This window comes from Anser anser (genome assembly GCF_964211835.1).
Source record: "Anser anser genome assembly, chromosome: 1".
In the NCBI taxonomy this organism is placed as follows: Eukaryota; Metazoa; Chordata; class Aves; order Anseriformes; family Anatidae; genus Anser; species Anser anser.
This window is the reverse complement of record NC_139720.1, coordinates 17,821,885-17,830,689: the sequence shown is the minus strand read 5'-3', so window position 1 is coordinate 17,830,689 and position 8,805 is coordinate 17,821,885.

Below are 8,805 nucleotides of genomic sequence, written 5' to 3'. Positions count from 1 at the left end.
AAGATTCAAATATGAATAGTAAATAAATGAAAGCTTCAGTAAATGTGACACAACACTTATTGCAGTAGACTTGAATACAAACTGTGGAAAATGCAGGTAGATCAAAGTTAACATTTTCAGACTATCCTTAAGTTGCCTGCTGCTTAAATAATCACAGTATCATTACCACTAGGAGTGCCACAGGCAAATTCAATCAATCAAAGTCACACAAAAGCTTTGAAACAATACAATCTGTCCAAGGCTTCCACTTCAACATTTCTACCACATGGTTCCAAATGTAACCGATTTTCCTTCTTAAAAGTAATACTCACTCCTGCTTTTGACTTATTAAGCCTAAGGGGCAGGAATAAAAAGAAACTGTATTATTTGAATACATACTAATAAAGTACGTGGCTTTAAGAGTTTGACAGCCTAAGTCACAACATAGTCAGAGAAGAGGAGAGAGAGGAAGAAAAGGTTGAAGATACATCTACCTGGGATATGTACATTCTGGAATAAGTGGGAGTAAAGTAAAAGAAAAGGGAACTCCAGTTTCTGTTTGAGGTGGCTGATGAATTTAAATCACGTCTCTAAAGAGGAATTTTTAAAAATTATTATTTTTATTTTGCGATTTATGTATCATTCATCTCTAAGGTGACATACAGTTTCTAGGGAACAGTTTTGAAAATTTAAAGTACTAAAAGAAAGCCAAATTTAGGCATTTTTATTCAAAATATAATTAAATACATCATTGTGTTTCCTTATGGAAATGTAAGTCTTGTCAAGAAATTTTGACTGGTCACAAAAAATGGAAAAAAAAAATTGCTTTGGGGAGGCATGTATTTGAGCTCAGCAGATTGATCTGCTGAATAAGTGAAAGGCAGAATTGCAATTTTATTTGTAACAAAGACAAGTTAAAGATTTGTTAAGGATTTAATTCTCTCTGCACTTGGTCTTCTCTGTGAAAGAAAAAAATGGATTAAGTTTATATGAGTTTGATAAATTGAAAATAACATGAAGAATTCAGAGGCCTGGTTAAGTCTACAGAGCTGTATTTTGCTCTCCAAGACCATTCTTCCCTAAAAACCTTGATCTCTCAATTACAGGAGTGACTAGCTTCCTCAAAAGCTTTTATTTAAATGTGGTTTTTTCTATGTCACAGATCACTTATTGCTAGACTGTTAGCAGTGTGACTGTGATAAACATCTTCCCTGCCCTTAAAGTGTTTTTCTCTATTATTCATGAACTCACCTATTTGTGATTAAAATAACAAACTCTGATTCACCATCAAAAAACACTTCATGGTGTTTAAAATGGAGACAAAATCTAGAAACTGAGAGACAGAGAGAAAAGTGAGTGAGAAAACTGAGGGATTAAAGCTGTGTGAATCGGAGGGAAAAAATGTGGTTTGTTTGTTTTTGTTGCTGTTATTTTTGCTTTGTTGTTGTTTTTTCTGCCTGATGTGAAATGGTACAATCAAGAAAGACAGATGTCAAAATATGTACATTTTGTAGAACAGGCAAGCTTGGAACAAGATTCAAGGCCCGGTAGAGAGCAAGGACTTGGTCCCATTTGTCTGCTTAGGATATCCCAGTGTGAATCTACTTGTGGTGTACTTTTCCAGTCCATAAGAAACCACACTGTAACTTTTGAAAACCTTTCCTATGGGTGAGGCAAGTCAAATGTGTTCTTGGTCATAATCATAGGATCATTGAAAGGCTTGAGTTGGAAGGGACCTTAAAGATCATCTAGTTCCAATCCCCATGCCATGGGTAGGGACACCTTCCACCTTATCAGGCCCAAGACCTCATCCAAACTGGCCTTGAAGACTTCCAGGGATGGTGCGTCCACAGCTTCTCTGGGCAACCTGTTCCCGTATCTCACCACCCTTTGAATAAAGAATTTCCTCTTAACATTTAATCTAAATCTCCCCTCTTTCAGTTTGAAACCATTGCCCCTTTTAAATATCATTATCTGCCTGAGCAAAGAGTCACTCTCCATCTTCTTTGTAAACTCCTTTTAAGTACTGAAAGGCTGCAACGAGCTCTCCCTGGAGCCTCTTCTCCAGGCTGAACATCCCCAGCTCTCTCATTTTTAATTCACAGGAGAGGCGCACCAGCCCTCTGATCATCTTTGTGGCCCTCCTCCAGACCCACTCTAACAGATCCACATCCTTCTTGTGCTGGGGACCCCAAAACTGAAAGCAATACTCCAAGTGGGGCCTCAAGAGGCAGAGTAAAGGGATACAATCAGTGCCGCTTTTCTTTATATTGATGGTGCACTGGTATCCCTGAAGAACCCTACAAAGTTGGCAGAACCATCATGGCCAAGCTTGAATGTGCAGCACTGTGGGATCTTGTATACTAGACAATTGAAGAACAGTTCGTTGTCTAGCAGCTCAATATGCCTCTAGCAAGAACAGATGAAGTACTATAGTGCAGGACCTGTAGCAAAGAAGCTACACTACTGGTAGCATGGAGAATTTTCCAGGAAGCTGTGGCAGCCAGCTGTTTACAGAGGGGTTTGCCTCCAGTGGTTTTGCAAAGAATCTGACTGTCTTGGTTCAATTTTTTTAAAGAAAAAAAATAATAAAATTCATCTCTTAAGCAACGCTAAGCATGTCAACCAATCTGCCACTATATATCCCACGTGCCTGTGCAGCAATGTCCCATTGCACTTGACAGATGAGTCAGGAATGGAGTCCCATGCAGAAGGATGGACCTGTAACATGCTGCTAGTAGAAGGAGGAGTTGTATGAGAGCCTATTACCATAAGGAACTAAATGCACTGAATTAGGTATATTCTACAGTTTATGACTTGACATAATCTTGACAGATCCCTGTTTTGTCTACGAAATTGATTTTTCTTTTAACTGGTTCTTCCCTCTATCCCTGACTGCGTTAAATTTTATTTTCTGGTGGTGAAAATACATGACAGGATGTGACTAGCACTGATCACTGATAAGGTAGCTTCTTTCCTTTATCTCCCCATGGAGAAACCTGTGTAGCATGAAGTATCTCATCTTCCTACTTTTTTTTTTAATGCTTATTTTTAATTATTTTTTCCTAATGTTCTTGAATATGTGTATTGTTATATACTTGGTAGAGCACTGTCAGAAAACACACTTTATGCTTTGAACAATTGTAGTGGTGTTACATATGTGTGGTCGAGATAAACACATTTAAGTCTAGCTATAGTTCCATAGGAATAAAGAGGAAAAGAGGAATACAGAGAGAGAAGCAGGAAAAGAAAATATTCCAAAACAGTTAGATTAGAATTTTCTACATCTAGATTTTCTAGTCATAAAATACTGACATGCATACCAAAAAAACTGAGATAAAATGTAGAATTGCTTTGACAAATAATATGTGGCTCTGTCTGTGGAATAGCTGTAAGGCCAGGACAAGTGATGGCATGTGACTCTTTGTAATAAGAGAAATATGAAAACAGAAAACAATCTTGTCTGAGATATAAAGTTTGCAGACACAGCCAGCGCCTAGGAAGCTAAGAAATAACTTTTTTTTTTTTTTTTATCCTCTTCTGTGGTCAGGTTATGGCTTTCCTACTTCTAGTGAGGTTTTCAAGTGCTGGTCAGTGTCAGAGTTGTGCTACAGAACTTTGGAGTCAGGAGTCAGATGTAAGATAATGATCATTATGTGTGTGTTGTCTGCTGTACAATTGATACTCTCACTATAAATTTTCATTCATCTTTCCACTCTTTCTTGTTACTGAATTCTCCACTCAAGTTTTACACTTATGATCTGCTTTAGCCTCACCTCTGTGCACACTACTTTCCCTTTCCTCCTGTGTTCTTCTTTTACTTTTGGGGAATTACTCTCCATCTCTGTGGCCCCAATTCTAAATCTCCTCTCTCTCTCTCTCTCTCTCTTCCTCTCTCTCTCTCTCTTTTTTTTTCCCCTGTATGGTTTTTCTTCTTGTTTTATTTGTTTACCTGGAGATCCCCCTGAGCTAGTGCTCTGAGCACTGAACAGAGCAGCTGAGAGACTGCTAGAACCTAATTCCTTCTCTTCATGGATCAATCCTCATTATTTTACTAACTGCTGGCTTAAGAACTACGGTAATTGGGCAATACATACAGTTTTCTAGGATACTGTGTAAAATATATCAAATATTTTCTTATTAAAGGAAACCATCAAGTCCTTTTCTACTTTCTACAAATTCCTTGTCTGCCTTCACCAGAGCTGTCACTTTTTATAGATTATATCTAAGTGTCCCATCCAGAATGAGATTGCCATATAATTTACATCTATTTTACATTCATTTTGCATAAAATTACACTTTTACATATAATTTACTATATCGGGTATAATCTCCTCTGCCTTTAGTTCTTTGCCCAAAGGCTTATTAAGTGAAAAAGACACTCTTTATGCCATTCATGATTCAGAATACCATTATCATACTCCCTATTGGTAGTCACGCCTCTGTGAGTACTAAAATCAGTAGAGACACTTTGTTTGTCGGTGGTACTTGATTGCTGTGATGAAACTTCTTTAACAAAGATCTTTTGATATGGAATTCATTTGCACTACAGATCTTGATAAATAAGATATTTACAACGCTGCTGGCATGTTGCAAGTCTCATTGTGATGCATAACTTTTTTTTTTTTTTTTTAATTTGTCATTTCTTGTTTTGTTTGAATAAACCATGAATTTCAGGGGGAGAGTCAGTGACCCGATTCAGTCAGCTTGGAAAAGTGGTACTGGAATCAGTGGACTGTGCCAAACAACACATGGCCATGATAGATCAGAGCAAGATGAGGCTTCAGGCATTTGATTTCCTCCTCTTCCCATTCTCCTTTGGAAGAGATGTGACATTGCATAGACTAAGAATTAGGGGGAATAAATGACAGCATAACTTTTGATCCAGCTAGGTGGTAACAATGCTGCAAGATGTTTAGATCAATAAAAAACAATCAATTAAATAAGATACCACAGATGGCTAGATCAATTAAAGGCAATCAATTAGATAGCTAAGAGATCAGAGATGGGTGGCCTCCTTTGCTATCCTTTAATAGTGCAAATAAATCAAGTATTCAGGATGTTCAGGAAAATTATAACCTGAGAAGATAATCATAGGGTGAGTGTCAGGGGATGTAGTGTTTATTGTATGAAATAAAGTGAATTTGTGAGAGTGTGTGGTATGCTGCTCTACAGTTATTACTTGCATGCTTTTGCTATGTTATCATTCAGCTTTGTGTTGCTGTTGATTTTGCCCTTGGTAAGGATTTGAATTTGAAAGCATGTAAGTATGAAGAACTTGAATATCAGTCTACAAACACCACGTGAGTTCATAACAAATGGTAGATTTAATGTTTAGTGAAAAGAACTTTATCTTGTAAGTTCCTTCTCAGGTGAAAGTAGTGAATCAAATAAAATAGTGTTTGCTTACACTGTAAATCTATGGAAAGACTTTTGTATGTATGTAGGGGTATGTTTATATATAGATAACTCTGAGATGCAAGACTTTTTTTGACTTATATAAAAGAGATCCCTCTGAAGTCATTCTTCAACATAATTTAGCTCATAATTCATTATAGTGATATGGAGATCACAGTACTGCACAAACAACAATTGTAAATGGAAATTAGTCTTTGATTTTTATTTTTTGGAGAACTTATTTTCTTTCTTCATCTTTCTCGAATGAAACTGTAACAGTACCACTCCGAATGTAACCTTTTACAGTATCTTTTCTGAATCCTCAGCTTCACCCTTCCTGCTTTTAATTTAAAATGTCTGTGCAGCATTGTAATTTTGCATGGTAATTTTTAGTCTTGGGTGAATATGCTTGTACTTTTAAAATCGGATGAACACAACAGTAGGGAGATCCATTTGTCTCCAGCTGTTTTGCATCATCGTACTGATGAAGGATGAAATGACTTGCGAGATTCAGTCCAGTGACTTTTGTATTTCTAAATACTAGAGTATGTTTAAAAAAAAAAAAAGTACAATTGGCACTGGGAGGAAAAAGAAGCTTAAAATGACATGTGATTCTGTTCTAGTAAATAGAAATTGTTTGATATCTGTAAATATGTATAGAAGGGAGTGAATAATGGAACACAATGGCTACTGGGGAGTAACTGAATGGAGAACTCAAGAAATTTTTACAAGAGACAACTGGGAAGTTTAGGGAAATTTGTGCACTAAATGGGGTTGCAGAGGAGTGGAACTGGATCTTCCCATACTAAGTCATCTGCATACTCTGACAAAATACATCAGATTCAAAGCGTCTGCATGTGACATACATTTCTGCAGTTTTCTCTGAGAAATCCAGGGCTTATAATGGTTATGTTCAGTAACAAAATAAAAAATAAAAATGTGTCCCCCTGGTGTGCCTGATATTAGAGGAAGGGATTTTTATTTTTATTTTATTACTCTTTTCCCATTCGAGTGGACAAGACCTTTCAATACATATTATACTGGAGTATTTGCATATGGCTTCAATAAAAAGAATAAGCCAAATGAGAGAGATCACTAGCATATTGCCCTGATGAATTTAAAAGCTCAGAATTGTTTGTCTGTGCTTGATCTCTCACTCCTTTTACATTCACTGAAGAAATGTTTCTGTGAAGCAGATCTATAGCTTTCTTTAACTACCTATATATACCATAAGAAATCTTTTCTGGGTATGATTAAGATAATAGCTAAGATACAAAGATATAGTTCTTGCAGTTCTGCTCTGCACTTGTCCAATCTGATTCTTTGCCATTTATTTAACAATAGTTATATAGCCTTGACATTTTCAAAGCTCTATACAAGCACAAACTAATTAATCTTTAGTTTGCCTTTGAGGTAGGTGAGTCAGTATTCTCTCTTCTTTCACAGATATTACAGTCAGAGCAGAGGAGGTAAGTGAATAGCCTGCAGTACTACAGAAAATTGGTGTCAAAACCAGCATTTTAACTTGGGCGCTCTCAGAAGAGAAGGTGCTTAACCCTGGAATGTTACCACTTTCCCATGGCAACTCTCTGCATGATGTGTTATATTTGCATTATTGACTGAGATGACTAATCTGAGCACAGATAGAAATTGCACAGCTGTTTTTCTACAGTATCTGTTATGTACTTTTGAAAGGATGCCAAAGGTTATAGTGGCATTAATGCCCACTTCTGACACTGTGTTTGTACTCTGGTTATTCTCTCTGGCTTGTGCAAAGGACTCAATCACAAATGTTCACTTATGCCAGTATACCAGGAGATAAAGGAAGGCCCTATTCGCAAGCTGCTGCTACTCTTGTCATTACCTTGCAAATAAAAAAGAAGTTGTGCTCACACTGTTTTCTTTAATTCTATGTATTCTTTCCTGTAGACAAAGCAGTGTCTCCTTCATTGCTAGTATGATGCCTTACGCATCACATTAAATATTTAAGGAATACATACCCATAAGATAATGCCTGCTCTGTCTCATGCTGTCTCAGTTTAACAGGAGGAGATGAACTTTCTGGTTCTGCCAATGTCCAGTCTGTTGGACATCATGACAGTGCTGAAGAGAGTTAAACAGAATCACTAAATATGCTTGAGTCAATAAAAGAATATAGCTATTATCGCACATTTTCATTGAATGACAGTGGCACAGAGTGCGTACTGCTGCAAAATTATCTAAGGCTCTTCCTTTCAAAACAGAAAAAGTCATTTTTTTTTTTATTTAGAGATCAGATTTGCCTTGCAGAGGTAGGATAATACTAAATAGAGGAGTTCTGGTCCTATATTACATATTCTCAACTTAGTTTTGATAAGAAGTAAATATAGCTATTTCTACTAGAAGCAAAATGAGAACTACTGCATAACTTCTTTTGTTGTATTATGTTAATAATTAAAGATAGCCTTTTGAAAACTTGGCTACAGTTGTCAGGCTATCACTCCAGCAAGATTGCTCTCTGTAATTTATCAGCAGTTCTGGCTACCTGGAGAGGACCCCATTGACTGGAATACAGCAAATGGGATGCCCATCTACAAAAAGAGGCCAGAAGGAGGACCAAGAAAACTACAGGCCTGTCAGTCTGATCTCAGTGCTGGGGAAAGTTATGAAGCAGAACATCTTGTGTGTCATCACACGGCACATACCAGGACAACCACGTGCTCAGGCCCAGTCAGCATGAGTTTATGAAAGGCAGGTCCTGCTTAACTAACCTGATATCCTTCTATGAAAAGGTGACCTGCTTAGAGGATAAGAGAAAGGCTGTGGATGTTGTCTACCTAGACTTTAGTAAAGGTTTTGGCACTGTTTCCAACATTTTCCAGCATTGTCCCAGAGAAACTGTCTGCTCATGGCTTAGTCAGGCATATACTTTGCTGGGTGAAGAACAGGCCCAGTGTTGTATTGAATAGAATTAAATCCAGTTGGCAGCCACTCACAAGTGGTGTCCTCTAGGGCTCGGTATTGGTGCCAGTTCTCTTGAATATCTTTATCAGTGATGTGGATGAGGGGATTGAGTGCACTCTCAGGAAGTTTGCAGACGACATCATGTTAGGCACGAGTGTTGATCTGATCAAGGGTAGGAAGGCTCTGCAGAGGGATCTGGATAGGCTGGATTGATGGGCTGAGGCCAACAGTATGAGGTTCAACAAGGCTAGGTGCTGGGTCCTGCACTTGGGGCACAACAACTCCCTGCAACGTTACAGGCTGGGGAAAGAGTGTCTGGAAACCTGCCTGGCAGAAAAGGACCTGGGGGTATTGGTTGATAGCCAGTTGAATATGAGCCAGCAAAAATCAGAAAATAAAAATATCAGAAGTAATAATAGAATTATCAGAAATAGAGTGGCCAGCAGGACTAGGGAAGTGATTGTCCCCCTGTACTTGGCTCTGGTG